Source organism: Garra rufa, unplaced genomic scaffold (assembly GCF_049309525.1).
Source record: "Garra rufa unplaced genomic scaffold, GarRuf1.0 hap1_unplaced_007, whole genome shotgun sequence".
Lineage (NCBI taxonomy): Eukaryota > Metazoa > Chordata > Actinopteri > Cypriniformes > Cyprinidae > Garra > Garra rufa.
This window is the reverse complement of record NW_027394282.1, coordinates 1,372,274-1,397,552: the sequence shown is the minus strand read 5'-3', so window position 1 is coordinate 1,397,552 and position 25,279 is coordinate 1,372,274. Positions and strand designations below refer to the sequence as shown.

The following is a 25,279-nucleotide window of genomic DNA, read 5'->3' as shown; positions in this document are numbered from 1 at the left end:
TGTGCATTGGAGCAAAGCGTGCTTTCTCGTGGACCGTCTTTGCAGCCTTTGCGCTTCCTGTGTCGCAACTTCACATTTTTTTTCAGCCAGCATGGAAAGACAGCACTCTCATGACATGATGGGATCCAAACCTTGGGCTTCAGCTACTTTGGCCCTGTCAGTGACTTATGTACTTCCAGCATTCTTTTCTGCTCACAACAGAGCTGTATTGGAGTGTCAAGAGTAAAACTGGCCACCAGCCAATGGGCGGTGGAACGAAGCGCGCCTCACCACGTTCTGTACTTGCGGCCTTTGCGCTTTCTGCGTCGCAGCTCCAGATTTCTTTAGCCCGCATGGAAAGACAGCACTCTCTCGTACATGACGGGATACAAACAAAGATGGCTTCAGCTCCTTTTGCCCTATCAGTGACTTGTGCATTTCAAGCATTCTTTTCAGATGGCTAAAAGCTGGAGTCGGGAACTTGCGTTGGTGGTATAGTGGTGAGCATAGCTGCCTTCCAAGCAGTTGACCCGGGTTTCGATTCCCGGCCAACGCATTTGTTTTGGCTCTGGCTGACGTTGAAGCAGAACTCCTTCTGTGACCTCTGTCAGCACCAAAATCTTTTGGATGAGTCGTTCAGCAGCAGCAAAGAGCTGGGTCTCCCCGTCGGGGAATCGAACCCCGGTCTTCCGCGTGACAGGCGGAGATACTGTCCACTATACTAACGAGGAGCTGTACCCGCTGTTCTCCGCCCCCAGCCGACTTGACTTCACCGACATCAGCATAAGGAGCCACTACTCCATGAAAAAAAACAAATCAACCTGCCTTGATCTTATTGAGTCTCCCAATATCTTGAATGCTACACATTACAGGGGGTCCTCATTTGGACCACTTTACTATTATTACTATTTTTTTTTACTTTTCATAATGGGAACATGAAAAAAAGGATGGGAAATCATGTGGCAGTAACATCGCATTTACGTGGATCATATCGCCCACTGCTAGAATTCTACCACTGAACCACCAATGCTCGGAAAGAAGGGAGAACGTTTGGAATTAACACCGCATTTACGAGTATATTGCCCACTGCTAAACTTCGTCAACCTATAGATAAAGTGAACAAGTTTTATAGGCATTTGACGAATATAGACGGACTAATGAGTTTCTGAAAAGATTCGGCAGGGAACGGGGGTTGGTCGGTATGCAAAGGTTGGAGCTCCTTCAAGTAAATCAGGCTTCATTTTAAAGAACCTTACACACATGCAAGCACACACACAACTTAATTAAAAGCACTCCGTTCCTGCATTGGCCGGGAATCGGACCCGGGTCTCCCGCGTGGCAGGCGAGAATTCTACCACTGAACCACCAATGCTCGGCTGGGAGACTTTCGGCCTTCACATTGCCCTGGATTTAGTAATGGTGCGTAACTGTTACACGTCAAATCCAGGTAAAGGGGGGTTGGGTCAATATGCAAAGTTTGGAGCTCCTTCTAGCAAATCAGGCTTGGCCTTCAAGGCTCATTTTAAAGAATCCCACACACATGCAAACACACACCCCTTACTTAAAAGAACTCTGTTCCTGCATTTGCCCGGGAATCAGAGCCAGGCCTCCTGTGTGGCAGGCGAGAATGGATGATGGAAGAGACTTTTTAACTTTTACTCCTCCCATTTGGAGTGAGGGGGAGATGAAAATCTTATCGGCACCCTAGATTACCCTTTGTGAGTATAGTGGTTTACCACAGGGAGCGCACATGCTCAAGCGCATGGGCACACAACTCGAGTTTCTCTTCATAGACGCATAAATCTTTCGCCTTTTACTAAAGATTTCCGTGGAGGGGAACCTTTCCGAGTGACCTGTATTTTTGGGTGCTCTGCTCACAGCAGAGCTGCACTGCAGTTTCAATAGCAGACTAAATCTGACCACACACCAATGTGCATTGGAGCAAAGCGTGCTTTCTCGTGGACCGTGTTTGCAGCCTTTGCGCTTCCTGTGTCGCAACTTCACATTTTTTTTCAGCCAGCATGGAAAGACAGCACTCTCATGACATGATGGGGTCCAAACCTTGGGCTTCAGCTACTTTGGCCCTGTCAGTGACTTATGTACTTCCAGCATTCTTTTCTGCTCACAACAGAGCTGTATTGGAGTGTCAAGAGTAAAACTGGCCACCAGCCAATGGGCGGTGGAACGAAGCGCGCCTCACCACGTTCTGTACTTGCGGCCTTTGCGCTTTCTGCGTCGCAGCTCCAGATTTCTTTAGCCCGCATGGAAAGACAGCACTCTCTCGTACATGACGGGATACAAACAAAGATGGCTTCAGCTCCTTTTGCCCTATCAGTGACTTGTGCATTTCAAGCATTCTTTTCAGATGGCTAAAAGCTGGAGTCGGGAACTTGCGTTGGTGGTATAGTGGTGAGCATAGCTGCCTTCTAAGCAGTTGACCCGGGTTCGATTCCCGGCCAACGCATTTGTTTTGGCTCTGGCTGACGTTGAAGCAGAACTCCTTCTGTGACCTCTGTCAGCACCAAAATCTTTTGGATGAGTCGTTCAGCAGCAGCAAAGAGCTGGGTCTCCCCGTCGGGGAATCGAACCCCGGTCTTCCGCGTGACAGGCGGAGATACTGTCCACTATACTAACGAGGAGCTGTACCCGCTGTTCTCCGCCCCCAGCCGACTTGACTTCACCGACATCAGCATAAGGAGCCACTACTCCATGAAAAAAACAAATCAACCTGCCTTGATCTTATTGAGTCTCCCAATATCTTGAATGCTACACATTACAGGGGGTCCTCATTTGGACCACTTTACTATTATTACTATTTTTTTTTACTTTTCATAATGGGAACATGAAAAAAAGGATGGGAAATCATGTGGCAGTAACATCGCATTTACGTGGATCATATCGCCCACTGCTAGAATTCTACCACTGAACCACCAATGCTCGGAAAGGAGGGAGAACGTTTGGAATTAACACCGCATTTACGAGTATATTGCCCACTGCTAAACTTCGTCAACCTATAGATAAAGTGAACAAGTTTTATAGGCATTTGACGAATATAGACGGACTAATGAGTTTCTGAAAAGATTCGGCAGGGAACGGGGGTTGGTCGGTATGCAAAGGTTGGAGCTCCTTCAAGTAAATCAGGCTTCATTTTAAAGAACCTTACACACATGCAAGCACACACACAACTTAATTAAAAGCACTCCGTTCCTGCATTGGCCGGGAATCGGACCCGGGTCTCCCGCGTGGCAGGCGAGAATTCTACCACTGAACCACCAATGCTCGGCTGGGAGACTTTCGGCCTTCACATTGCCCTGGATTTAGTAATGGTGCGTAACTGTTACACGTCAAATCCAGGTAAAGGGGGGTTGGGTCAATATGCAAAGTTTGGAGCTCCTTCCAGCAAATCAGGCTTGGCCTTCAAGGCTCATTTTAAAGAATCCCACACACATGCAAACACACACCCCTTACTTAAAAGAACTCTGTTCCTGCATTTGCCCGGGAATCAGAGCCAGGCCTCCTGTGTGGCAGGCGAGAATGGATGATGGAAGAGACTTTTTAACTTTTACTCCTCCCATTTGGAGTGAGGGGGAGATGAAAATCTTATCGGCACCCTAGATTACCCTTTGTGAGTATAGTGGTTTACCACAGGGAGCGCACATGCTCAAGCGCATGGGCACACCACTCGAGTTTCTCTTCATAGACGCATAAATCTTTCGCCTTTTACTAAAGGTTTCCGTGGAGGGGAACCTTTCCGAGTGACCTGTATTTTTGGGTGCTCTGCTCACAGCAGAGCTGCACTGCAGTTTCAATAGCAGACTAAATCTGACCACACACCAATGTGCATTGGAGCAAAGCGTGCTTTCTCGTGGACCGTGTTTGCAGCCTTTGCGCTTCCTGTGTCGCAACTTCACATTTTTTTTCAGCCAGCATGGAAAGACAGCACTCTCATGACATGATGGGATCCAAACCTTGGGCTTCAGCTACTTTGGCCCTGTCAGTGACTTATGTACTTCCAGCATTCTTTTCTGCTCACAACAGAGCTGTATTGGAGTGTCAAGAGTAAAACTGGCCACCAGCCAATGGGCGGTGGAACGAAGCGCGCCTCACCACGTTCTGTACTTGCGGCCTTTGCGCTTTCTGCGTCGCAGCTCCAGATTTCTTTAGCCCGCATGGAAAGACAGCACTCTCTCGTACATGACGGGATACAAACAAAGATGGCTTCAGCTCCTTTTGCCCTATCAGTGACTTGTGCATTTCAAGCATTCTTTTCAGATGGCTAAAAGCTGGAGTCGGGAACTTGCGTTGGTGGTATAGTGGTGCGCATAGCTGCCTTCCAAGCAGTTGACCCGGGTTCGATTCCCGGCCAACGCATTTGTTTTGGCTCTGGCTGACGTTGAAGCAGAACTCCTTCTGTGACCTCTGTCAGCACCAAAATCTTTTGGATGAGTCGTTCAGCAGCAGGAAAGAGCTGGGTCTCCCCGTCGGGGAATCGAACCCCGGTCTTCCGCGTGACAGGCGGAGATACTGTCCACTATACTAACGAGGAGCTGTACCCGCTGTGCTTCGCCCCCAGCCGACTTGACTTCACCGACATCAGCATAAGGAGCCACTACTCCATGAAAAAAACAAATCAACCTGCCTTGATCTTATTGAGTCTCCCAATATCTTGAATGCTACACATTACAGGGGGTCCTCATTTGGACCACTTTACTATTATTACTATTTTTTTTTACTTTTCATAATGGGAACATGAAAAAAAGGATGGGAAATCATGTGGCAGTAACATCGCATTTACGTGGATCATATCGCCCACTGCTAGAATTCTACCACTGAACCACCAATGCTCGGAAAGGAGGGAGAACGTTTGGAATTAACACCGCATTTACGAGTATATTGCCCACTGCTAAACTTCGTCAACCTATAGATAAAGTGAACAAGTTTTATAGGCATTTGACGAATATAGACGGACTAATGAGTTTCTGAAAAGATTCGGCAGGGAACGGGGGTTGGTCGGTATGCAAAGGTTGGAGCTCCTTCAAGTAAATCAGGCTTCATTTTAAAGAACCTTACACACATGCAAGCACACACACAACTTAATTAAAAGCACTCCGTTTCTGCATTGGCCGGGAATCGGACCCGGGTCTCCCGCGTGGCAGGCGAGAATTCTACCACTGAACCACCAATGCTCGGCTGGGAGACTTTCGGCCTTCACATTGCCCTGGATTTAGTAAAGGTGCGTAACTGTTACACGTCAAATCCAGGTAAAGGGGGGTTGGGTCAATATTAGGGGTGGGAGAAAAAATCGATGCATCGATGCATCGCGATTCTCTCTTCAACGATTCTGAATCGATTCCTAATATTTCAGAATCGATTCTGAGCTTGTTTTTTTTTTCTGCATATGGCACGTGTGCGCGCTAGAGACGCGGCTGGCTACAGCGCACAGAATTTGCACTGTGAGACACGTGCGCATAATGCTTGACAGTGTGCTTCCATCCGTCGTGTTTTACTTTAGATATGCGTTCATTTCTGCCGTCTGGAATGCAAGAAACTGTTGCACTGACAGACTCACGTGCGCTTTGTGTTTGTTCGTCCTAAAGCTCGATTGCACTTGCATTTTGGAATAGTTTCAAACGAAACTGTACATACAGTCAGTTATGTTTTCAGAGCAGGACAAAACATCTGATATATTGAAATAGATCTGTGCATCATTGGCGTTCCGTCCATATACAGTAAGCTGCTAATGCCCTGCATACTCAGGCTGTCAGAGAGAATGCGTTCACGTGTTAAATAATATAAACATGCTTATAAATGAATCCCTTATTTGAATCTTCTGGGCAAGCAGATTCTCCGCATCTTCCTTGACTCCTCAGAATTGATGCGCATTCTGTTTTGCTGTCATGCGCGTTATTTCATTCGCGGGGTAAGCTGTCCGAGAAGCGCTCGCCCAAGCGGAAAAACGCGCTGTTGCTGCCAGATGCTGATTGCCAAAAATGTATTGTATTTTTGTATATTATATATAATATGTATATTTTCATAATTTCTCAACAATTCAAAAGTTTAAAGTCCACAGAAAAAAAATAGCCTATATAAAATGTATATATAATTTTAAAAATAATAATAAACAGGAAAAAGAGGAAATATTAAAATATGATTTCGTCTCTGATTTTATTGGTGTCTAAATAATGTAAAGATATTATTATTTTTGGTATTACTGGTGGTTTTAGCACTCAGCATACCTGGTAAATAAAAGTGTCACCTCTCGCCACTGCTGTGCATTAGTTTGAATGCAGCCTGTTAAAGCTGCCTGTCTATGATCTCATCAGTAATAATAAAATGGCAGTAATGCTGAGGAAAAAAAGAAAAACTATTGTCTGTAAACTTTCGGATACCTGAAGAAAACTTATTTTAAATAAGTAATTGTTTTAAAAAGTACCTTGCTTACATAATTTAAAAAATAAAGTAAAGTTGGCCCAAATTAAATTTGATATAAAACAAATATGAAAATGTAGCCATGTGCAGTACTATTGAAAACTGAGAATGTGTTCATCGTGATATTTAGTTGTTAATGAAAACAGTAATTAACTTGAATCTTGAAACCGGTGAAGATTGACACACCTACTTTTACAGAGATTCCAACTATAAACAAAAAGCATAGAAACTGCAATTTTACATGTTTTTAAAATTGTAAAGTTGTATTTGCACAGCAGAAGAATTAATTGGGGAAAAAATGTAGATCAAGAATCGTTTTGGAATCGGATCGTGACTCCCAGAATCGGAATCGGATCGGATCGTGAAGTGCCTGAAGATTCCCACCCCTAGTCAATATGCAAAGTTTGGAGCTCCTTCTAGCAAATCAGGCTTGGCCTTCAAGGCTCATTTTAAAGAATCCCACACACATGCAAACACACACCCCTTACTTAAAAGAACTCTGTTCCTGCATTTGCCCGGGAATCAGAGCCAGGCCTCCTGTGTGGCAGGCGAGAATGGATGATGGAAGAGACTTTTTAACTTTTACTCCTCCCATTTGGAGTGAGGGGGAGATGAAAATCTTATCGGCACCCTAGATTACCCTTTGTGAGTATAGTGGTTTACCACAGGGAGCGCACATGCTCAAGCGCATGGGCACACAACTCGAGTTTCTCTTCATAGACGCATAAATCTTTCGCCTTTTACTAAAGATTTCCGTGGAGGGGAACCTTTCCGAGTGACCTGTATTTTTGGGTGCTCTGCTCACAGCAGAGCTGCACTGCAGTTTCAATAGCAGACTAAATCTGACCACACACCAATGTGCATTGGAGCAAAGCGTGCTTTCTCGTGGACCGTCTTTGCAGCCTTTGCGCTTCCTGTGTCGCAACTTCACATTTTTTTTCAGCCAGCATGGAAAGACAGCACTCTCATGACATGATGGGATCCAAACCTTGGGCTTCAGCTACTTTGGCCCTGTCAGTGACTTATGTACTTCCAGCATTCTTTTCTGCTCACAACAGAGCTGTATTGGAGTGTCAAGAGTAAAACTGGCCACCAGCCAATGGGCGGTGGAACGAAGCGCGCCTCACCACGTTCTGTACTTGCGGCCTTTGCGCTTTCTGCGTCGCAGCTCCAGATTTCTTTAGCCCGCATGGAAAGACAGCACTCTCTCGTACATGACGGGATACAAACAAAGATGGCTTCAGCTCCTTTTGCCCTATCAGTGACTTGTGCATTTCAAGCATTCTTTTCAGATGGCTAAAAGCTGGAGTCGGGAACTTGCGTTGGTGGTATAGTGGTGAGCATAGCTGCCTTCCAAGCAGTTGACCCGGGTTTCGATTCCCGGCCAACGCATTTGTTTTGGCTCTGGCTGACGTTGAAGCAGAACTCCTTCTGTGACCTCTGTCAGCACCAAAATCTTTTGGATGAGTCGTTCAGCAGCAGCAAAGAGCTGGGTCTCCCCGTCGGGGAATCGAACCCCGGTCTTCCGCGTGACAGGCGGAGATACTGTCCACTATACTAACGAGGAGCTGTACCCGCTGTTCTCCGCCCCCAGCCGACTTGACTTCACCGACATCAGCATAAGGAGCCACTACTCCATGAAAAAAACCAAATCAACCTGCCTTGATCTTATTGAGTCTCCCAATATCTTGAATGCTACACATTACAGGGGGTCCTCATTTGGACCACTTTACTATTATTACTATTTTTTTTTACTTTTCATAATGGGAACATGAAAAAAAGGATGGGAAATCATGTGGCAGTAACATCGCATTTACGTGGATCATATCGCCCACTGCTAGAATTCTACCACTGAACCACCAATGCTCGGAAAGGAGGGAGAACGTTTGGAATTAACACCGCATTTACGAGTATATTGCCCACTGCTAAACTTCGTCAACCTATAGATAAAGTAAACAAGTTTTAAAGGCATTTGACGAATATAGACGGACTAATGAGTTTCTGAAAAGATTCGGCAGGGAACGGGGGTTGGTCGGTATGCAAAGGTTGGAGCTCCTTCAAGTAAATCAGGCTTCATTTTAAAGAACCTTACACACATGCAAGCACACACACAACTTAATTAAAAGCACTCCGTTCCTGCATTGGCCGGGAATCGGACCCGGGTCTCCCGCGTGGCAGGCGAGAATTCTACCACTGAACCACCAATGCTCGGCTGGGAGGCTTTCGGCCTTCACATTGCCCTGGATTTAGTAATGGTGCGTAACTGTTACATGTCAAATCCAGGTAAAGGGGGGTTGGGTCAATATGCAAAGTTTGGAGCTCCTTCTAGCAAATCAGGCTTGGCCTTCAAGGCTCATTTTAAAGAATCCCACACACATGCAAACACACACCCCTTACTTAAAAGAACTCTGTTCCTGCATTTGCCCGGGAATCAGAGCCAGGCCTCCTGTGTGGCAGGCGAGAATGGATGATGGAAGAGACTTTTTAACTTTTACTCCTCCCATTTGGAGTGAGGGGGAGATGAAAATCTTATCGGCACCCTAGATTACCCTTTGTGAGTATAGTGGTTTACCACAGGGAGCGCACATGCTCAAGCGCATGGGCACACAACTCGAGTTTCTCTTCATAGACGCATAAATCTTTCGCCTTTTACTAAAGATTTCCGTGGAGGGGAACCTTTCCGAGTGACCTGTATTTTTGGGTGCTCTGCTCACAGCAGAGCTGCACTGCAGTTTCAATAGCAGACTAAATCTGACCACACACCAATGTGCATTGGAGCAAAGCGTGCTTTCTCGTGGACCGTCTTTGCAGCCTTTGCGCTTCCTGTGTCGCAACTTCACATTTTTTTTCAGCCAGCATGGAAAGACAGCACTCTCATGACATGATGGGATCCAAACCTTGGGCTTCAGCTACTTTGGCCCTGTCAGTGACTTATGTACTTCCAGCATTCTTTTCTGCTCACAACAGAGCTGTATTGGAGTGTCAAGAGTAAAACTGGCCACCAGCCAATGGGCGGTGGAACGAAGCGCGCCTCACCACGTTCTGTACTTGCGGCCTTTGCGCTTTCTGCGTCGCAGCTCCAGATTTCTTTAGCCCGCATGGAAAGACAGCACTCTCTCGTACATGACGGGATACAAACAAAGATGGCTTCAGCTCCTTTTGCCCTATCAGTGACTTGTGCATTTCAAGCATTCTTTTCAGATGGCTAAAAGCTGGAGTCGGGAACTTGCGTTGGTGGTATAGTGGTGAGCATAGCTGCCTTCCAAGCAGTTGACCCGGGTTCGATTCCCGGCCAACGCATTTGTTTTGGCTCTGGCTGACGTTGAAGCAGAACTCCTTCTGTGACCTCTGTCAGCACCAAAATCTTTTGGATGAGTCGTTCAGCAGCAGCAAAGAGCTGGGTCTCCCCGTCGGGGAATCGAACCCCGGTCTTCCGCGTGACAGGCGGAGATACTGTCCACTATACTAACGAGGAGCTGTACCCGCTGTTCTCCGCCCCCAGCCGACTTGACTTCACCAACATCAGCATAAGGAGCCACTACTCCATGAAAAAAAACAAATCAACCTGCCTTGATCTTATTGAGTCTCCCAATATCTTGAATGCTACACATTACAGGGGGTCCTCATTTGGACCACTTTACTATTATTACTATTTTTTTTTAATTTTCATAATGGGAACATGAAAAAAAGGATGGGAAATCATGTGGCAGTAACATCGCATTTACGTGGATCATATCGCCCACTGCTAGAATTCTACCACTGAACCACCAATGCTCGGAAAGAAGGGAGAACGTTTGGAATTAACACCGCATTTACGAGTATATTGCCCACTGCTAAACTTCGTCAACCTATAGATAAAGTGAACAAGTTTTATAGGCATTTGACGAATATAGACGGACTAATGAGTTTCTGAAAAGATTCGGCAGGGAACGGGGGTTGGTCGGTATGCAAAGGTTGGAGCTCCTTCAAGTAAATCAGGCTTCATTTTAAAGAACCTTACACACATGCAAGCACACACACAACTTAATTAAAAGCACTCCGTTCCTGCATTGGCCGGGAATCGGACCCGGGTCTCCCGCGTGGCAGGCGAGAATTCTACCACTGAACCACCAATGCTCGGCTGGGAGACTTTCGGCCTTCACATTGCCCTGGATTTAGTAATGGTGCGTAACTGTTACACGTCAAATCCAGGTAAAGGGGGGTTGGGTCAATATGCAAAGTTTGGAGCTCCTTCTAGCAAATCAGGCTTGGCCTTCAAGGCTCATTTTAAAGAATCCCACACACATGCAAACACACACCCCTTACTTAAAAGAACTCTGTTCCTGCATTTGCCCGGGAATCAGAGCCAGGCCTCCTGTGTGGCAGGCGAGAATGGATGATGGAAGAGACTTTTTAACTTTTACTCCTCCCATTTGGAGTGAGGGGGAGATGAAAATCTTATCGGCACCCTAGATTACCCTTTGTGAGTATAGTGGTTTACCACAGGGAGCGCACATGCTCAAGCGCATGGGCACACAACTCGAGTTTCTCTTCATAGACGCATAAATCTTTCGCCTTTTACTAAAGATTTCCGTGGAGGGGAACCTTTCCGAGTGACCTGTATTTTTGGGTGCTCTGCTCACAGCAGAGCTGCACTGCAGTTTCAATAGCAGACTAAATCTGACCACACACCAATGTGCATTGGAGCAAAGCGTGCTTTCTCGTGGACCGTGTTTGCAGCCTTTGCGCTTCCTGTGTCGCAACTTCACATTTTTTTTCAGCCAGCATGGAAAGACAGCACTCTCATGACATGATGGGGTCCAAACCTTGGGCTTCAGCTACTTTGGCCCTGTCAGTGACTTATGTACTTCCAGCATTCTTTTCTGCTCACAACAGAGCTGTATTGGAGTGTCAAGAGTAAAACTGGCCACCAGCCAATGGGCGGTGGAACGAAGCGCGCCTCACCACGTTCTGTACTTGCGGCCTTTGCGCTTTCTGCGTCGCAGCTCCAGATTTCTTTAGCCCGCATGGAAAGACAGCACTCTCTCGTACATGACGGGATACAAACAAAGATGGCTTCAGCTCCTTTTGCCCTATCAGTGACTTGTGCATTTCAAGCATTCTTTTCAGATGGCTAAAAGCTGGAGTCGGGAACTTGCGTTGGTGGTATAGTGGTGAGCATAGCTGCCTTCTAAGCAGTTGACCCGGGTTCGATTCCCGGCCAACGCATTTGTTTTGGCTCTGGCTGACGTTGAAGCAGAACTCCTTCTGTGACCTCTGTCAGCACCAAAATCTTTTGGATGAGTCGTTCAGCAGCAGCAAAGAGCTGGGTCTCCCCGTCGGGGAATCGAACCCCGGTCTTCCGCGTGACAGGCGGAGATACTGTCCACTATACTAACGAGGAGCTGTACCCGCTGTTCTCCGCCCCCAGCCGACTTGACTTCACCGACATCAGCATAAGGAGCCACTACTCCATGAAAAAAACAAATCAACCTGCCTTGATCTTATTGAGTCTCCCAATATCTTGAATGCTACACATTACAGGGGGTCCTCATTTGGACCACTTTACTATTATTACTATTTTTTTTTACTTTTCATAATGGGAACATGAAAAAAAGGATGGGAAATCATGTGGCAGTAACATCGCATTTACGTGGATCATATCGCCCACTGCTAGAATTCTACCACTGAACCACCAATGCTCGGAAAGGAGGGAGAACGTTTGGAATTAACACCGCATTTACGAGTATATTGCCCACTGCTAAACTTCGTCAACCTATAGATAAAGTGAACAAGTTTTATAGGCATTTGACGAATATAGACGGACTAATGAGTTTCTGAAAAGATTCGGCAGGGAACGGGGGTTGGTCGGTATGCAAAGGTTGGAGCTCCTTCAAGTAAATCAGGCTTCATTTTAAAGAACCTTACACACATGCAAGCACACACACAACTTAATTAAAAGCACTCCGTTCCTGCATTGGCCGGGAATCGGACCCGGGTCTCCCGCGTGGCAGGCGAGAATTCTACCACTGAACCACCAATGCTCGGCTGGGAGACTTTCGGCCTTCACATTGCCCTGGATTTAGTAATGGTGCGTAACTGTTACACGTCAAATCCAGGTAAAGGGGGGTTGGGTCAATATGCAAAGTTTGGAGCTCCTTCTAGCAAATCAGGCTTGGCCTTCAAGGCTCATTTTAAAGAATCCCACACACATGCAAACACACACCCCTTACTTAAAAGAACTCTGTTCCTGCATTTGCCCGGGAATCAGAGCCAGGCCTCCTGTGTGGCAGGCGAGAATGGATGATGGAAGAGACTTTTTAACTTTTACTCCTCCCATTTGGAGTGAGGGGGAGATGAAAATCTTATCGGCACCCTAGATTACCCTTTGTGAGTATAGTGGTTTACCACAGGGAGCGCACATGCTCAAGCGCATGGGCACACAACTCGAGTTTCTCTTCATAGACGCATAAATCTTTCGCCTTTTACTAAAGATTTCCGTGGAGGGGAACCTTTCCGAGTGACCTGTATTTTTGGGTGCTCTGCTCACAGCAGAGCTGCACTGCAGTTTCAATAGCAGACTAAATCTGACCACACACCAATGTGCATTGGAGCAAAGCGTGCTTTCTCGTGGACCGTGTTTGCAGCCTTTGCGCTTCCTGTGTCGCAACTTCACATTTTTTTTCAGCCAGCATGGAAAGACAGCACTCTCATGACATGATGGGATCCAAACCTTGGGCTTCAGCTACTTTGGCCCTGTCAGTGACTTATGTACTTCCAGCATTCTTTTCTGCTCACAACAGAGCTGTATTGGAGTGTCAAGAGTAAAACTGGCCACCAGCCAATGGGCGGTGGAACGAAGCGCGCCTCACCACGTTCTGTACTTGCGGCCTTTGCGCTTTCTGCGTCGCAGCTCCAGATTTCTTTAGCCCGCATGGAAAGACAGCACTCTCTCGTACATGACGGGATACAAACAAAGATGGCTTCAGCTCCTTTTGCCCTATCAGTGACTTGTGCATTTCAAGCATTCTTTTCAGATGGCTAAAAGCTGGAGTCGGGAACTTGCGTTGGTGGTATAGTGGTGAGCATAGCTGCCTTCCAAGCAGTTGACCCGGGTTCGATTCCCGGCCAACGCATTTGTTTTGGCTCTGGCTGACGTTGAAGCAGAACTCCTTCTGTGACCTCTGTCAGCACCAAAATCTTTTGGATGAGTCGTTCAGCAGCAGCAAAGAGCTGGGTCTCCCCGTCGGGGAATCAACCCCGGTCTTCCGCGTGACAGGCGGCGATACTGTCCACTATACTAACGAGGAGCTGTACCCGCTGTGCTTCACCCCCAGCCGACTTGACTTCACCGACATCAGCATAAGGAGCCACTACTCCATGAAAAAAACAAATCAACCTGCCTTGATCTTATTGAGTCTCCCAATATCTTGAATGCTACACATTACAGGGGGTCCTCATTTGGACCACTTTACTATTATTACTATTTTTTTTTACTTTTCATAATGGGAACATGAAAAAAAGGATGGGAAATCATGTGGCAGTAACATCGCATTTACGTGGATCATATCGCCCACTGCTAGAATTCTACCACTGAACCACCAATGCTCGGAAAGGAGGGAGAACGTTTGGAATTAACACCGCATTTACGAGTATATTGCCCACTGCTAAACTTCGTCAACCTATAGATAAAGTGAACAAGTTTTATAGGCATTTGACGAATATAGACGGACTAATGAGTTTCTGAAAAGATTCGGCAGGGAACGGGGGTTGGTCGGTATGCAAAGGTTGGAGCTCCTTCAAGTAAATCAGGCTTCATTTTAAAGAACCTTACACACATGCAAGCACACACACAACTTAATTAAAAGCACTCCGTTCCTGCATTGGCCGGGAATCGGACCCAGGTCTCCCGCGTGGCAGGCGAGAATTCTACCACTGAACCACCAATGCTCGGCTGGGAGACTTTCGGCCTTCACATTGCCCTGGATTTAGTAATGGTGCGTAACTGTTACACGTCAAATCCAGGTAAAGGGGGGTTGGGTCAGTATGCAAAGTTTGGAGCTCCTTCTAGCAAATCAGGCTTGGCCTTCAAGGCTCATTTTAAAGAATCCCACACACATGCAAACACACACCCCTTACTTAAAAGAACTCTGTTCCTGCATTTGCCCGGGAATCAGAGCCAGGCCTCCTGTGTGGCAGGCGAGAATGGATGATGGAAGAGACTTTTTAACTTTTACTCCTCCCATTTGGAGTGAGGGGGAGATGAAAATCTTATCGGCACCCTAGATTACCCTTTGTGAGTATAGTGGTTTACCACAGGGAGCGCACATGCTCAAGCGCATGGGCACACCACTCGAGTTTCTCTTCATAGACGCATAAATCTTTCGCCTTTTACTAAAGATTTCCGTGGAGGGGAACCTTTCCGAGTGACCTGTATTTTTGGGTGCTCTGCTCACAGCAGAGCTGCACTGCAGTTTCAATAGCAGACTAAATCTGACCACACACCAATGTGCATTGGAGCAAAGCGTGCTTTCTCGTGGACCGTGTTTGCAGCCTTTGCGCTTCCTGTGTCGCAACTTCACATTTTTTTTCAGCCAGCATGGAAAGACAGCACTCTCATGACATGATGGGATCCAAACCTTGGGCTTCAGCTACTTTGGCCCTGTCAGTGACTTATGTACTTCCAGCATTCTTTTCTGCTCACAACAGAGCTGTATTGGAGTGTCAAGAGTAAAACTGGCCACCAGCCAATGGGCGGTGGAACGAAGCGCGCCTCACCACGTTCTGTACTTGCGGCCTTTGCGCTTTCTGCGTCGCAGCTCCAGATTTCTTTAGCCCGCATGGAAAGACAGCACTCTCTCGTACATGACGGGATACAAACAAAGATGGCTTCAGCTCCTTTTGCCCTATCAGTGACTTGTGCATTTCAAGCATTCTTTTCAGATGGCTAAAAGCTGGAGTCGGGAACTTGCGTTGGTGGTATAGTGGTGAGCATAGCTGCCTTCCAAGCAGTTGACCCGGGTTCGATTCCCGGCCAACGCATTTGTTTTGGCTCTGGCTGACGTTGAAGCAGAACTCCTTCTGTGACCTCTGTCAGCACCAAAATCTTTTGGATGAGTCGTTCAGCAGCAGCAAAGAGCTGGGTCTCCCCGTCGGGGAATCAACCCCGGTCTTCCGCGTGACAGGCGGCGATACTGTCCACTATACTAACGAGGAGCTGTACCCGCTGTGCTTCACCCCCAGCCGACTTGACTTCACCGACATCAGCATAAGGAGCCACTACTCCATGAAAAAAACAAATCAACCTGCCTTGATCTTATTGAGTCTCCCAATATCTTGAATGCTACACATTACAGGGGGTCCTCATTTGGACCACTTTACTATTATTACTATTTTTTTTTACTTTTCATAATGGGAACATGAAAAAAAGGATGGGAAATCATGTGGCAGTAACATCGCATTTACGTGGATCATATCGCCCACTGCTAGAATTCTACCACTGAACCACCAATGCTCGGAAAGGAGGGAGAACGTTTGGAATTAACACCGCATTTACGAGTATATTGCCCACTGCTAAACTTCGTCAACCTATAGATAAAGTGAACAAGTTTTATAGGCATTTGACGAATATAGACGGACTAATGAGTTTCTGAAAAGATTCGGCAGGGAACGGGGGTTGGTCGGTATGCAAAGGTTGGAGCTCCTTCAAGTAAATCAGGCTTCATTTTAAAGAACCTTACACACATGCAAGCACACACACAACTTAATTAAAAGCACTCCGTTCCTGCATTGGCCGGGAATCGGACCCAGGTCTCCCGCGTGGCAGGCGAGAATTCTACCACTGAACCACCAATGCTCGGCTGGGAGACTTTCGGCCTTCACATTGCCCTGGATTTAGTAATGGTGCGTAACTGTTACACGTCAAATCCAGGTAAAGGGGGGTTGGGTCAGTATGCAAAGTTTGGAGCTCCTTCTAGCAAATCAGGCTTGGCCTTCAAGGCTCATTTTAAAGAATCCCACACACATGCAAACACACACCCCTTACTTAAAAGAACTCTGTTCCTGCATTTGCCCGGGAATCAGAGCCAGGCCTCCTGTGTGGCAGGCGAGAATGGATGATGGAAGAGACTTTTTAACTTTTACTCCTCCCATTTGGAGTGAGGGGGAGATGAAAATCTTATCGGCACCCTAGATTACCCTTTGTGAGTATAGTGGTTTACCACAGGGAGCGCACATGCTCAAGCGCATGGGCACACCACTCGAGTTTCTCTTCATAGACGCATAAATTTTTCGCCTTTTACTAAAGATTTCCGTGGAGGGGAACCTTTCCGAGTGACCTGTATTTTTGGGTGCTCTGCTCACAGCAGAGCTGCACTGCAGTTTCAATAGCAGACTAAATCTGACCACACACCAATGTGCATTGGAGCAAAGCGTGCTTTCTCGTGGACCGTGTTTGCAGCCTTTGCGCTTCCTGTGTCGCAACTTCACATTTTTTTTCAGCCAGCATGGAAAGACAGCACTCTCATGACATGATGGGATCCAAACCTTGGGCTTCAGCTACTTTGGCCCTGTCAGTGACTTATGTACTTCCAGCATTCTTTTCTGCTCACAACAGAGCTGTATTGGAGTGTCAAGAGTAAAACTGGCCACCAGCCAATGGGCGGTGGAACGAAGCGCGCCTCACCACGTTCTGTACTTGCGGCCTTTGCGCTTTCTGCGTCGCAGCTCCAGATTTCTTTAGCCCGCATGGAAAGACAGCACTCTCTCGTACATGACGGGATACAAACAAAGATGGCTTCAGCTCCTTTTGCCCTATCAGTGACTTGTGCATTTCAAGCATTCTTTTCAGATGGCTAAAAGCTGGAGTCGGGAACTTGCGTTGGTGGTATAGTGGTGAGCATAGCTGCCTTCCAAGCAGTTGACCCGGGTTCGATTCCCGGCCAACGCATTTGTTTTGGCTCTGGCTGACGTTGAAGCAGAACTCCTTCTGTGACCTCTGTCAGCACCAAAATCTTTTGGATGAGTCGTTCAGCAGCAGCAAAGAGCTGGGTCTCCCCGTCGGGGAATCGAACCCCGGTCTTCCGCGTGACAGGCGGAGATACTGTCCACTATACTAACGAGGAGCTGTACCCGCTGTTCTCCGCCCCCAGCCGACTTGACTTCACCGACATCAGCATAAGGAGCCACTACTCCATGAAAAAAAACAAATCAACCTGCCTTGATCTTATTGAGTCTCCCAATATCTTGAATGCTACACATTACAGGGGGTCCTCATTTGGACCACTTTACTATTATTACTATTTTTTTTTACTTTTCATAATGGGAACATGAAAAAAAGGATGGGAAATCATGTGGCAGTAACATCGCATTTACGTGGATCATATCGCCCACTGCTAGAATTCTACCACTGAACCACCAATGCTCGGAAAGGAGGGAGAACGTTTGGAATTAACACCGCATTTACGAGTATATTGCCCACTGCTAAACTTCGTCAACCTATAGATAAAGTGAACAAGTTTTATAGGCATTTGACGAATATAGACGGACTAATGAGTTTCTGAAAAGATTCGGCAGGGAACGGGGGTTGGTCGGTATGCAAAGGTTGGAGCTCCTTCAAGTAAATCAGGCTTCATTTTAAAGAACCTTACACACATGCAAGCACACACACAACTTAATTAAAAGCACTCCGTTCCTGCATTGGCCGGGAATCGGACCCGGGTCTCCCGCGTGGCAGGCGAGAATTCTACCACTGAACCACCAATGCTCGGCTGGGAGACTTTCGGCCTTCACATTGCCCTGGATTTAGTAATGGTGCGTAACTGTTACACGTCAAATCCAGGTAAAGGGGGGTTGGGTCAATATGCAAAGTTTGGAGCTCCTTCCAGCAAATCAGGCTTGGCCTTCAAGGCTCATTTTAAAGAATCCCACACACATGCAAACACACACCCCTTACTTAAAAGAACTCTGTTCCTGCATTTGCCCGGGAATCAGAGCCAGGCCTCCTGTGTGGCAGGCGAGAATGGATGATGGAAGAGACTTTTTAACTTTTACTCCTCCCATTTGGAGTGAGGGGGAGATGAAAATCTTATCGGCACCCTAGATTACCCTTTGTGAGTATAGTGGTTTACCACAGGGAGCGCACATGCTCAAGCGCATGGGCACACCACTCGAGTTTCTCTTCATAGACGCATAAATCTTTCGCCTTTTACTAAAGGTTTCCGTGGAGGGGAACCTTTCCGAGTGACCTGTATTTTTGGGTGCTCTGCTCACAGCAGAGCTGCACTGCAGTTTCAATAGCAGACTAAATCTGACCACACACCAATGTGCATTGGAGCAAAGCGTGCTTTCTCGTGGACCGTGTTTGCAGCCTTTGCGCTTCCTGTGTCGCAACTTCACATTTTTTTTCAGCCAGCATGGAAAGACAGCACTCTCATGACATGATGGGATCCAAACCTTGGGCTTCAGCTACTTTGGCCCTGTCAGTGACTTATGTACTTCCAGCATTCTTTTCTGCTCACAACAGAGCTGTATTGGAGTGTCAAGAGTAAAACTGGCCACCAGCCAATGGGCGGTGGAACGAAGCGCGCCTCACCACGTTCTGTACTTGCGGCCTTTGCGCTTTCTGCGTCGCAGCTCCAGATTTCTTTAGCCCGCATGGAAAGACAGCACTCTCTCGTACATGACGGGATACAAACAAAGATGGCTTCAGCTCCTTTTGCCCTATCAGTGACTTGTGCATTTCAAGCATTCTTTTCAGATGGCTAAAAGCTGGAGTCGGGAACTTGCGTTGGTGGTATAGTGGTGCGCATAGCTGCCTTCCAAGCAGTTGACCCGGGTTCGATTCCCGGCCAACGCATTTGTTTTGGCTCTGGCTGACGTTGAAGCAGAACTCCTTCTGTGACCTCTGTCAGCACCAAAATCTTTTGGATGAGTCGTTCAGCAGCAGGAAAGAGCTGGGTCTCCCCGTCTGGGAATCGAACCCCGGTCTTCCGCGTGACAGGCGGAGATACTGTCCACTATACTAACGAGGAGCTGTACCCGCTGTGCTTCGCCCCCAGCCGACTTGACTTCACCGACATCAGCATAAGGAGCCACTACTCCATGAAAAAAACAAATCAACCTGCCTTGATCTTATTGAGTCTCCAAATATCTTGAATGCTACACATTACAGGGGGTCCTCATTTGGACCACTTTACTATTATTACTATTTTTTTTTACTTTTCATAATGGGAACATGAAAAAAAGGATGGGAAATCATGTGGCAGTAACATCGCATTTACGTGGATCATATCGCCCACTGCTAGAATTCTACCACTGAACCACCAATGCTCGGAAAGGAGGGAGAACGTTTGGAATTAACACCGCATTTACGAGTATATTGCCCACTGCTAAACTTCGTCAACCTATAGATAAAGTGAACAAGTTTTATAGGCATTTGACGAATATAGACGGACTAATGAGTTTCTGAAAAGATTCGGCAGGGAACGGGGGTTGGTCGGTATGCAAAGGTTGGAGCTCCTTCAAGTAAATCAGGCTTCATTTTAAAGAACCTTACACACATGCAAGCACACACACAACTTAATTAAAAGCACTCCGTTTCTGCATTGGCCGGGAATCGGACCCGCGTCTCCCGCGTGGCAGGCGAGAATTCTACCACTGAACCACCAATGCTCGGCTGGGAGACTTTCGGCCTTCACATTGCCCTGGATTTAGTAATGGTGCGTAACTGTTACACGTCAAATCCAGGTAAAGGGGGGTTGGGTCAATATGCAAAGTTTGGAGCTCCTTCTAGCAAATCAGGCTTGGCCTTCAAGGCTCATTTTAAAGAATCCCACACACATGCAAACACACACCCCTTACTTAAAAGAACTCTGTTCCTGCATTTGCCCGGGAATCAGAGCCAGGCCTCCTGTGTGGCAGGCGAGAATGGATGATGGAAGAGACTTTTTAACTTTTACTCCTCCCATTTGGAGTGAGGGGGAGATGAAAATCTTATCGGCACCCTAGATTACCCTTTGTGAGTATAGTGGTTTACCACAGGGAGCGCACATGCTCAAGCGCATGGGCACACCACTCGAGTTTCTCTTCATAGACGCATAAATCTTTCGCCTTTTACTAAAGATTTCCGTGGAGGGGAACCTTTCCGAGTGACCTGTATTTTTGGGTGCTCTGCTCACAGCAGAGCTGCACTGCAGTTTCAATAGCAGACTAAATCTGACCACACACCAATGTGCATTGGAGCAAAGCGTGCTTTCTCGTGGACCGTGTTTGCAGCCTTTGCGCTTCCTGTGTCGCAACTTCACATTTTTTTTCAGCCAGCATGGAAAGACAGCACTCTCATGACATGATGGGATCCAAACCTTGGGCTTCAGCTACTTTGGCCCTGTCAGTGACTTATGTACTTCCAGCATTCTTTTCTGCTCACAACAGAGCTGTATTGGAGTGTCAAGAGTAAAACTGGCCACCAGCCAATGGGCGGTGGAACGAAGCGCGCCTCACCACGTTCTGTACTTGCGGCCTTTGCGCTTTCTGCGTCGCAGCTCCAGATTTCTTTAGCCCGCATGGAAAGACAGCACTCTCTCGTACATGACGGGATACAAACAAAGATGGCTTCAGCTCCTTTTGCCCTATCAGTGACTTGTGCATTTCAAGCATTCTTTTCAGATGGCTAAAAGCTGGAGTCGGGAACTTGCGTTGGTGGTATAGTGGTGCGCATAGCTGCCTTCCAAGCAGTTGACCCGGGTTCGATTCCCGGCCAACGCATTTGTTTTGGCTCTGGCTGACGTTGAAGCAGAACTCCTTCTGTGACCTCTGTCAGCACCAAAATCTTTTGGATGAGTCGTTCAGCAGCAGCAAAGAGCTGGGTCTCCCCGTCGGGGAATCGAACCCCAGTCTTCCGCGTGACAGGCGGAGATACTGTCCACTATACTAACGAGGAGCTGTACCCGCTGTGCTTCGCCCCCAGCCGACTTGACTTCACCGACATCAGCATAAGGAGCCACTACTCCATGAAAAAAACAAATCAACCTGCCTTGATCTTATTGAGTCTCCCAATATCTTGAATGCTACACATTACAGGGGGTCCTCATTTGGACCACTTTACTATTATTACTATTTTTTTTTACTTTTCATAATGGGAACATGAAAAAAAGGATGGGAAATCTTGTGGCAGTAACATCGCATTTACGTGGATCATATCGCCCACTGCTAGAATTCTACCACTGAACCACCAATGCTCGGAAAGGAGGGAGAACGTTTGGAATTAACACCGCATTTACGAGTATATTGCCCACTGCTAAACTTCGTCAACCTATAGATAAAGTGAACAAGTTTTATAGGCATTTGACGAATATAGACGGACTAATGAGTTTCTGAAAAGATTCGGCAGGGAACGGGGGTTGGTCGGTATGCAAAGGTTGGAGCTCCTTCAAGTAAATCAGGCTTCATTTTAAAGAACCTTACACACATGCAAGCACACACACAACTTAATTAAAAGCACTCCGTTCCTGCATTGGCCGGGAATCGGACCCAGGTCTCCCGCGTGGCAGGCGAGAATTCTACCACTGAACCACCAATGCTCGGCTGGGAGACTTTCGGCCTTCACATTGCCCTGGATTTAGTAAAGGTGCGTAACTGTTACACGTCAAATCCAGGTAAAGGGGGGTTGGGTCAATATTAGGGGTGGGAGAAAAAATCGATGCATCGATGCATCGCGATTCTCTCTTCAACGATTCTGAATCGATTCCTAATATTTCAGAATCGATTCTGAGCTTGTTTTTTTTTTCTGCATATGGCACGTGTGCGCGCTAGAGACGCGGCTGGCTACAGCGCACAGAATTTGCACTGTGAGACACGTGCGCATAATGCTTGACAGTGTGCTTCCATCCGTCGTGTTTTACTTTAGATATGCGTTCATTTCTGCCGTCTGGAATGCAAGAAACTGTTGCACTGACAGACTCACGTGCGCTTTGTGTTTGTTCGTCCTAAAGCTCGATTGCACTTGCATTTTGGAATAGTTTCAAACGAAACTGTACATACAGTCAGTTATGTTTTCAGAGCAGGACAAAACATCTGATATATTGAAATAGATCTGTGCATCATTGGCGTTCCGTCCATATACAGTAAGCTGCTAATGCCCTGCATACTCAGGCTGTCAGAGAGAATGCGTTCACGTGTTAAATAATATAAACATGCTTATAAATGAATCCCTTATTTGAATCTTCTGGGCAAGCAGATTCTCCGCATCTTCCTTGACTCCTCAGAATTGATGCGCATTCTGTTTTGCTGTCATGCGCGTTATTTCATTCGCGGGGTAAGCTGTCCGAGAAGCGCTCGCCCAAGCGGAAAAACGCGCTGTTGCTGCCAGATGCTGATTGCCAAAAATGTATTGTATTTTTGTATATTATATATAATATGTATATTTTCATAATTTCTCAACAATTCAAAAGTTTAAAGTCCACAGAAAAAAAATAGCCTATATAAAATGTATATATAATTTTAAAAATAATAATAAACAGGAAAAAGAGGAAATATTAAAATATGATTTCGTCTCTGATTTTATTGGTGTCTAAATAATGTAAAGATATTATTATTTTTGGTATTACTGGTGGTTTTAGCACTCAGCATACCTGGTAAATAAAAGTGTCACCTCTCGCCACTGCTGTGCATTAGTTTGAATGCAGCCTGTTAAAGCTGCCTGTCTATGATCTCATCAGTAATAATAAAATGGCAGTAATGCTGAGGAAAAAAAGAAAAACTATTGTCTGTAAACTTTCGGATACCTGAAGAAAACTTATTTTAAATAAGTAATTGTTTTAAAAAGTACCTTGCTTACATAATTTAAAAAATAAAGTAAAGTTGGCCCAAATTAAATTTGATATAAAACAAATATGAAAATGTAGCCATGTGCAGTACTATTGAAAACTGAGAATGTGTTCATCGTGATATTTAGTTGTTAATGAAAACAGTAATTAACTTGAATCTTGAAACCGGTGAAGATTGACACACCTACTTTTACAGAGATTCCAACTATAAACAAAAAGCATAGAAACTGCAATTTTACATGTTTTTAAAATTGTAAAGTTGTATTTGCACAGCAGAAGAATTAATTGGGGAAAAAATGTAGATCAAGAATCGTTTTGGAATCGGATCGTGACTCCCAGAATCGGAATCGGATCGGATCGTGAAGTGCCTGAAGATTCCCACCCCTAGTCAATATGCAAAGTTTGGAGCTCCTTCTAGCAAATCAGGCTTGGCCTTCAAGGCTCATTTTAAAGAATCCCACACACATGCAAACACACACCCCTTACTTAAAAGAACTCTGTTCCTGCATTTGCCCGGGAATCAGAGCCAGGCCTCCTGTGTGGCAGGCGAGAATGGATGATGGAAGAGACTTTTTAACTTTTACTCCTCCCATTTGGAGTGAGGGGGAGATGAAAATCTTATCGGCACCCTAGATTACCCTTTGTGAGTATAGTGGTTTACCACAGGGAGCGCACATGCTCAAGCGCATGGGCACACAACTCGAGTTTCTCTTCATAGACGCATAAATCTTTCGCCTTTTACTAAAGATTTCCGTGGAGGGGAACCTTTCCGAGTGACCTGTATTTTTGGGTGCTCTGCTCACAGCAGAGCTGCACTGCAGTTTCAATAGCAGACTAAATCTGACCACACACCAATGTGCATTGGAGCAAAGCGTGCTTTCTCGTGGACCGTCTTTGCAGCCTTTGCGCTTCCTGTGTCGCAACTTCACATTTTTTTTCAGCCAGCATGGAAAGACAGCACTCTCATGACATGATGGGATCCAAACCTTGGGCTTCAGCTACTTTGGCCCTGTCAGTGACTTATGTACTTCCAGCATTCTTTTCTGCTCACAACAGAGCTGTATTGGAGTGTCAAGAGTAAAACTGGCCACCAGCCAATGGGCGGTGGAACGAAGCGCGCCTCACCACGTTCTGTACTTGCGGCCTTTGCGCTTTCTGCGTCGCAGCTCCAGATTTCTTTAGCCCGCATGGAAAGACAGCACTCTCTCGTACATGACGGGATACAAACAAAGATGGCTTCAGCTCCTTTTGCCCTATCAGTGACTTGTGCATTTCAAGCATTCTTTTCAGATGGCTAAAAGCTGGAGTCGGGAACTTGCGTTGGTGGTATAGTGGTGAGCATAGCTGCCTTCCAAGCAGTTGACCCGGGTTTCGATTCCCGGCCAACGCATTTGTTTTGGCTCTGGCTGACGTTGAAGCAGAACTCCTTCTGTGACCTCTGTCAGCACCAAAATCTTTTGGATGAGTCGTTCAGCAGCAGCAAAGAGCTGGGTCTCCCCGTCGGGGAATCGAACCCCGGTCTTCCGCGTGACAGGCGGAGATACTGTCCACTATACTAACGAGGAGCTGTACCCGCTGTTCTCCGCCCCCAGCCGACTTGACTTCACCGACATCAGCATAAGGAGCCACTACTCCATGAAAAAAAACAAATCAACCTGCCTTGATCTTATTGAGTCTCCCAATATCTTGAATGCTACACATTACAGGGGGTCCTCATTTGGACCACTTTACTATTATTACTATTTTTTTTTACTTTTCATAATGGGAACATGAAAAAAAGGATGGGAAATCATGTGGCAGTAACATCGCATTTACGTGGATCATATCGCCCACTGCTAGAATTCTACCACTGAACCACCAATGCTCGGAAAGGAGGGAGAACGTTTGGAATTAACACCGCATTTACGAGTATATTGCCCACTGCTAAACTTCGTCAACCTATAGATAAAGTAAACAAGTTTTAAAGGCATTTGACGAATATAGACGGACTAATGAGTTTCTGAAAAGATTCGGCAGGGAACGGGGGTTGGTCGGTATGCAAAGGTTGGAGCTCCTTCAAGTAAATCAGG

General features: G+C 46.4%; 32 non-coding genes across 32 annotated transcripts; 17 read left to right on the top strand and 15 right to left on the bottom strand.

Annotated features, from left to right (window-relative positions):
- Window positions 1-638: 638 nt before the first annotated feature.
- Window positions 639-710, bottom strand: trnad-guc (transfer RNA aspartic acid (anticodon GUC)). The gene has a single exon. It is a non-coding gene; the product is annotated as a tRNA-Asp (tRNA).
- Window positions 711-1,280: 570 nt separating this feature from the next.
- On the bottom strand, window positions 1,281-1,351 carry trnag-gcc (transfer RNA glycine (anticodon GCC)). Its single transcript has one exon. It is a non-coding gene; the product is annotated as a tRNA-Gly (tRNA).
- Window positions 1,352-1,750: 399 nt separating this feature from the next.
- LOC141313419 (U5 spliceosomal RNA) lies at window positions 1,751-1,866 on the top strand. The gene has a single exon (XR_012349492.1). It is a non-coding gene; the product is annotated as a U5 spliceosomal RNA (small nuclear RNA).
- Window positions 1,867-2,371: 505 nt separating this feature from the next.
- trnar-ucu (transfer RNA arginine (anticodon UCU)) lies at window positions 2,372-2,443 on the top strand. Its single transcript has one exon. It is a non-coding gene; the product is annotated as a tRNA-Arg (tRNA).
- Window positions 2,444-2,546: 103 nt separating this feature from the next.
- On the bottom strand, window positions 2,547-2,618 carry trnad-guc (transfer RNA aspartic acid (anticodon GUC)). Its single transcript has one exon. It is a non-coding gene; the product is annotated as a tRNA-Asp (tRNA).
- A 569-nt stretch (window positions 2,619-3,187) lies between these two features.
- Window positions 3,188-3,258, bottom strand: trnag-gcc (transfer RNA glycine (anticodon GCC)). Its single transcript has one exon. It is a non-coding gene; the product is annotated as a tRNA-Gly (tRNA).
- A 399-nt stretch (window positions 3,259-3,657) lies between these two features.
- Window positions 3,658-3,773, top strand: LOC141313469 (U5 spliceosomal RNA). Its single transcript, XR_012349541.1, has one exon. It is a non-coding gene; the product is annotated as a U5 spliceosomal RNA (small nuclear RNA).
- Window positions 3,774-4,453: 680 nt separating this feature from the next.
- trnad-guc (transfer RNA aspartic acid (anticodon GUC)) lies at window positions 4,454-4,525 on the bottom strand. The gene has a single exon. It is a non-coding gene; the product is annotated as a tRNA-Asp (tRNA).
- Window positions 4,526-5,094: 569 nt separating this feature from the next.
- On the bottom strand, window positions 5,095-5,165 carry trnag-gcc (transfer RNA glycine (anticodon GCC)). Its single transcript has one exon. It is a non-coding gene; the product is annotated as a tRNA-Gly (tRNA).
- Window positions 5,166-7,106: 1,941 nt separating this feature from the next.
- On the top strand, window positions 7,107-7,222 carry LOC141313418 (U5 spliceosomal RNA). Its single transcript, XR_012349491.1, has one exon. It is a non-coding gene; the product is annotated as a U5 spliceosomal RNA (small nuclear RNA).
- Window positions 7,223-7,903: 681 nt separating this feature from the next.
- trnad-guc (transfer RNA aspartic acid (anticodon GUC)) lies at window positions 7,904-7,975 on the bottom strand. Its single transcript has one exon. It is a non-coding gene; the product is annotated as a tRNA-Asp (tRNA).
- A 570-nt stretch (window positions 7,976-8,545) lies between these two features.
- On the bottom strand, window positions 8,546-8,616 carry trnag-gcc (transfer RNA glycine (anticodon GCC)). The gene has a single exon. It is a non-coding gene; the product is annotated as a tRNA-Gly (tRNA).
- A 399-nt stretch (window positions 8,617-9,015) lies between these two features.
- On the top strand, window positions 9,016-9,131 carry LOC141313417 (U5 spliceosomal RNA). The gene has a single exon (XR_012349490.1). It is a non-coding gene; the product is annotated as a U5 spliceosomal RNA (small nuclear RNA).
- Window positions 9,132-9,636: 505 nt separating this feature from the next.
- trnag-ucc (transfer RNA glycine (anticodon UCC)) lies at window positions 9,637-9,708 on the top strand. Its single transcript has one exon. It is a non-coding gene; the product is annotated as a tRNA-Gly (tRNA).
- A 103-nt stretch (window positions 9,709-9,811) lies between these two features.
- On the bottom strand, window positions 9,812-9,883 carry trnad-guc (transfer RNA aspartic acid (anticodon GUC)). Its single transcript has one exon. It is a non-coding gene; the product is annotated as a tRNA-Asp (tRNA).
- Window positions 9,884-10,453: 570 nt separating this feature from the next.
- trnag-gcc (transfer RNA glycine (anticodon GCC)) lies at window positions 10,454-10,524 on the bottom strand. The gene has a single exon. It is a non-coding gene; the product is annotated as a tRNA-Gly (tRNA).
- A 399-nt stretch (window positions 10,525-10,923) lies between these two features.
- Window positions 10,924-11,039, top strand: LOC141313416 (U5 spliceosomal RNA). Its single transcript, XR_012349488.1, has one exon. It is a non-coding gene; the product is annotated as a U5 spliceosomal RNA (small nuclear RNA).
- A 505-nt stretch (window positions 11,040-11,544) lies between these two features.
- trnar-ucu (transfer RNA arginine (anticodon UCU)) lies at window positions 11,545-11,616 on the top strand. The gene has a single exon. It is a non-coding gene; the product is annotated as a tRNA-Arg (tRNA).
- Window positions 11,617-11,719: 103 nt separating this feature from the next.
- On the bottom strand, window positions 11,720-11,791 carry trnad-guc (transfer RNA aspartic acid (anticodon GUC)). The gene has a single exon. It is a non-coding gene; the product is annotated as a tRNA-Asp (tRNA).
- Window positions 11,792-12,360: 569 nt separating this feature from the next.
- trnag-gcc (transfer RNA glycine (anticodon GCC)) lies at window positions 12,361-12,431 on the bottom strand. Its single transcript has one exon. It is a non-coding gene; the product is annotated as a tRNA-Gly (tRNA).
- Window positions 12,432-12,830: 399 nt separating this feature from the next.
- On the top strand, window positions 12,831-12,946 carry LOC141313415 (U5 spliceosomal RNA). Its single transcript, XR_012349487.1, has one exon. It is a non-coding gene; the product is annotated as a U5 spliceosomal RNA (small nuclear RNA).
- Window positions 12,947-13,451: 505 nt separating this feature from the next.
- Window positions 13,452-13,523, top strand: trnag-ucc (transfer RNA glycine (anticodon UCC)). The gene has a single exon. It is a non-coding gene; the product is annotated as a tRNA-Gly (tRNA).
- Window positions 13,524-14,736: 1,213 nt separating this feature from the next.
- LOC141313457 (U5 spliceosomal RNA) lies at window positions 14,737-14,852 on the top strand. The gene has a single exon (XR_012349529.1). It is a non-coding gene; the product is annotated as a U5 spliceosomal RNA (small nuclear RNA).
- A 505-nt stretch (window positions 14,853-15,357) lies between these two features.
- Window positions 15,358-15,429, top strand: trnag-ucc (transfer RNA glycine (anticodon UCC)). Its single transcript has one exon. It is a non-coding gene; the product is annotated as a tRNA-Gly (tRNA).
- Window positions 15,430-16,642: 1,213 nt separating this feature from the next.
- LOC141313465 (U5 spliceosomal RNA) lies at window positions 16,643-16,758 on the top strand. Its single transcript, XR_012349538.1, has one exon. It is a non-coding gene; the product is annotated as a U5 spliceosomal RNA (small nuclear RNA).
- A 505-nt stretch (window positions 16,759-17,263) lies between these two features.
- Window positions 17,264-17,335, top strand: trnag-ucc (transfer RNA glycine (anticodon UCC)). Its single transcript has one exon. It is a non-coding gene; the product is annotated as a tRNA-Gly (tRNA).
- A 103-nt stretch (window positions 17,336-17,438) lies between these two features.
- On the bottom strand, window positions 17,439-17,510 carry trnad-guc (transfer RNA aspartic acid (anticodon GUC)). The gene has a single exon. It is a non-coding gene; the product is annotated as a tRNA-Asp (tRNA).
- A 570-nt stretch (window positions 17,511-18,080) lies between these two features.
- Window positions 18,081-18,151, bottom strand: trnag-gcc (transfer RNA glycine (anticodon GCC)). The gene has a single exon. It is a non-coding gene; the product is annotated as a tRNA-Gly (tRNA).
- A 399-nt stretch (window positions 18,152-18,550) lies between these two features.
- On the top strand, window positions 18,551-18,666 carry LOC141313468 (U5 spliceosomal RNA). The gene has a single exon (XR_012349540.1). It is a non-coding gene; the product is annotated as a U5 spliceosomal RNA (small nuclear RNA).
- Window positions 18,667-20,457: 1,791 nt separating this feature from the next.
- On the top strand, window positions 20,458-20,573 carry LOC141313456 (U5 spliceosomal RNA). Its single transcript, XR_012349528.1, has one exon. It is a non-coding gene; the product is annotated as a U5 spliceosomal RNA (small nuclear RNA).
- Window positions 20,574-23,906: 3,333 nt separating this feature from the next.
- On the top strand, window positions 23,907-24,022 carry LOC141313414 (U5 spliceosomal RNA). Its single transcript, XR_012349486.1, has one exon. It is a non-coding gene; the product is annotated as a U5 spliceosomal RNA (small nuclear RNA).
- Window positions 24,023-24,703: 681 nt separating this feature from the next.
- On the bottom strand, window positions 24,704-24,775 carry trnad-guc (transfer RNA aspartic acid (anticodon GUC)). Its single transcript has one exon. It is a non-coding gene; the product is annotated as a tRNA-Asp (tRNA).
- Window positions 24,776-25,279: the final 504 nt, after the last annotated feature.